Genomic DNA, 3,554 nt, shown 5'->3' with positions numbered 1-3,554 from the left:
TAGGGTGGACGAAGGACCAATGCTCTGCTTGTCCATTTTCGTGCAAAATTGATATTTGTGTTGGCAATTTGGACAGCCTAACAAACACGTAGTTACATCAAAGAGCTCAAGCTTATCTCCCCATACCATAGATATGGAGGCGCTACAGGGGTCTGGGAGGCTGAGGCACCAATGTTAATGTTACTTCCATCACACCAAGTTACTCAGGTGGAGTTCCCTCTTAAGGGCTGGGCATAGGCGTAGGAACTACGGGGCCACGGCTCCCCAATCAGCAGCCTATATAGTCACTATATGAAATAGTTCATCGTGAAACGAGCTACAAGTGAAGAAAACAAGGAGCTCCAATACGACAGTGCAAAACTATACTTGCGCGCAGACCTGGGTACACAATGGTACACTGGCCGCGCATTGAGGTTTGGCCTCCAACCTGGAGAGCTCTGGCGAATTTTTTGGGGGCTCGGTTATTTCAGGTCCCGGATAAATATCCCGGATATTCACGTGCTTGACTTATAAGCACGTGCATGTGTTTGCAGCGAATACGGCGCCACTGATAGTTCTCTTGTTTTCGACCGTCGGTCATTTAATTGTTGAATATGAGTGCGCGCATTGAAGGAGAATATTAATCTGAAGGGACCCCAGTTTGGAATTATTTGCAGCAGCTGCTGAACTCTTAGAGTCTACTATTGCATATGTGGACTTCTTTGCGAAAGAATTTCAAATTATGCAACACAACAGAAATTCAAACAAATTGAAACCGGTACGTTTTAGTTCATAAATTGAATATTATTGTTCAAACAGTAAATTGGCAATATTGATATTACATACGATTACAGTACGTACAGCGTACTAGCATGCACTGACACGAAAGACCCACTGAGCATGCATACTATAGTACTTTGATTTATGTGCAGTTGTCAACGGTTCATCCTAATAATTTGGAAATTGTTGTACACTATTTACAGGTCAAAATTGTCACTTGTCACAGTCAATTTGTATTCTGTCACACCAAATTAGTTTGTAGTCAGATCAAATTTCCAAGTTGTAAAATCAAGTTTGTTTTATGTCAGATCAAATTCACAATGTGTCAAGAAATCAAATTTTTTTAACTTGTTAAACTAGCTTAGTTGTCTGTCAAATTAACTCTGGATGGTGTCAATTCAAATTTAAAAGTTACCTGCTATTACTTAGTAACTAGTAATCAAATTTGCAAGATGTTCACCTAAGATGTTTAATGACTATGAATTTCAGCGCTTTGACTTGGATTTCGTGCAAACTTAGTACGGTCAACATCTTATTTAAGCTTATTTCACAATATCGGTAGGACAGCAGTCTGGCAAATGCACCTTGCCACGCCTACTGAAGCCAGAGTGCAGCCAGAGCCACAGTGGTAGCCAGACAGAATAGGATTTATTCCATTTTGCTCGACAGCTGTCGGGTAGGTCCGGCAGGTCTCCAGCAGATATTGTGAATCAGGCTTTAGGTACTAGATTGGACACTTTTTGTATTTGATCTTAACTTTAAACTAATTTGATTCGGCACAATAGGAATGTAATGTGACAAGTGACAATTTTGAACTGTAAATGGTGTGGGGTAATCAGAGGTGTGATTGGTATTTTATATAAATTCTGATATTGGGAAAATTAATAAGAGTTAGAACATGGTTGGTGAGGCAATACTTTAAATATTGATCAGAGACGCGAGAGCTTTCTAACATAATTAGTCAAGGCTAATTGTCAAGGATAGCTCAAGTGGGTGAGGGTCAATATTTGTCTTGTTCATTATTAGACCATGTTTTGGGTATTCTGTTGCATGTTGCCCCCTTTATGTCACATTTCATTTACAAATTTATTTTGAGCTGTAAGGCACTTAATGTGGATGGTTTTTCACTTTGGGGAGGAAGAAGGGGGGAGGTTACACATAATTGTACTTGAGGTGCGATTGACGTGCGATTGATTTGTCAAATCCCCAAAGGAAGCCAGCCGTGTAGATTATTTACCGATTGCTGTACTATGCAATCCAAGCTACATCATTTTCACTTTATTTAATTTCTTATTAATTAGTTGATGATGGAGAACAGTTTCATGATGCGTTTTCTCGTGGGAAATGTAGGATTTTTTATATCTGTATACTTGTAAGATAGAAACATAGGCCATGTTTCCACTAAGTGCACTTTAACTTAGCTTAAATGTGTTTATAAACTAAACAAGTTCAAGAAAGCGACTGTTTCCTCTTAGGAACTTGCACATCCGGGCTGTGCAAGACAAATAGTTTAGGAACACTTGTAGGCTTGTTTGAAGTATTGGCTGCTCTGTCGCAGAGTCAGAGCAACTGTTAGTTGTCACATGATAGTACTAGGAATTTGCATGACGATGACCAAAGATCTTCTCCCTCTCTCTCCTTTAGTTAATTAACAACCCTTACATCTTTCAAGGTAATCCTGTACCAGCAAAACAGTCAATATCATCAAACAGCATTGTCGAGAAGCCATCTAAGCAAGCACGCTACTGTCATGACATAGTTCAATCTAAATCACTTTGCTAAACCTACTACAAAGTAGGTCTAGGAAAGCGGTTTAGGTTTAGAATATACCCTGGTAACTGGTTTAGTGCAGGTGGAAACATGTTAATCCCTAAACCAGTTTAGCTTAAACCACTCGTTAAACTGGTTCAAGTGCTAGTGGAAACGTGTCCATAATTTTCTGTCACGATTGTGGACTAATGTGATGTCACCCATTGTTATTGCCGAAAGTTTTGATTGGTTGGATATTCTAAAGCAAGAGAGACATGTGGCTCAACAAACAAACACAGGGTATGCAAATGCATGTTTTTGGTCAATCTAAGACTAAAAAGTATTAGATATCCTGTTGCGTACATTTGTTAGATGTCATATATTGCAACTGCTGTAGTGAGTATTTTTGTGATTAGTTGCAGCTTAATTCGAATGTACTGAGAAGGGATACTATCAAAGATAGTGATGGAGCAGTGCTAGGTGGTTGCAATCAACCAACTATAAACTATGAGGTTTCAGCAGCTGGTGTTATCTTCTTCTGTCCATTTGCTGTGGAAACTCTCAATCTATGGTCACCTTACAGTTTCAAGATTCTATGTTCTATAGCTTCAAGAATTATGCAGTGAGCAACAGGATGTTTTTCATAGTCTTTAAACAGTTTATTACAACAATTGTCTATCATATTGTGGTCTTACATTGCTAGATTGGTGTTACAACATTTAAATTTAGAGATAGTGGATGTATGGATGAGTTAGGACATGCATGCCTTAGTTGTTTGGATGTTGAGGCGGGACTGTTTATGTATGTAATAAAGACAAATATGGGCGTGCATCAAAATATAAAAATTAATATAGCTATTTTGTATAAAGTCAACCAAAGTTCAAATTTAAGTCATGTAAACATCATCGATTTAAAAGAATCTTTGCGTTACAATGCCATAAACATACTGACAGTTGTTCATTCAAATGTAGTACTGCTTGACTGCTGGTCAGATTGTTGCATATACAGTATGTTGTGTTCCAAGCACGGATTTGGACAATCCATAA

The sequence above is a fragment of the Corticium candelabrum genome, chromosome 3 (assembly GCF_963422355.1).
Source record: "Corticium candelabrum chromosome 3, ooCorCand1.1, whole genome shotgun sequence".
Taxonomy (NCBI): Eukaryota; Metazoa; Porifera; class Homoscleromorpha; order Homosclerophorida; family Plakinidae; genus Corticium; species Corticium candelabrum.
Note: the sequence above shows the minus strand (reverse complement) of the source record.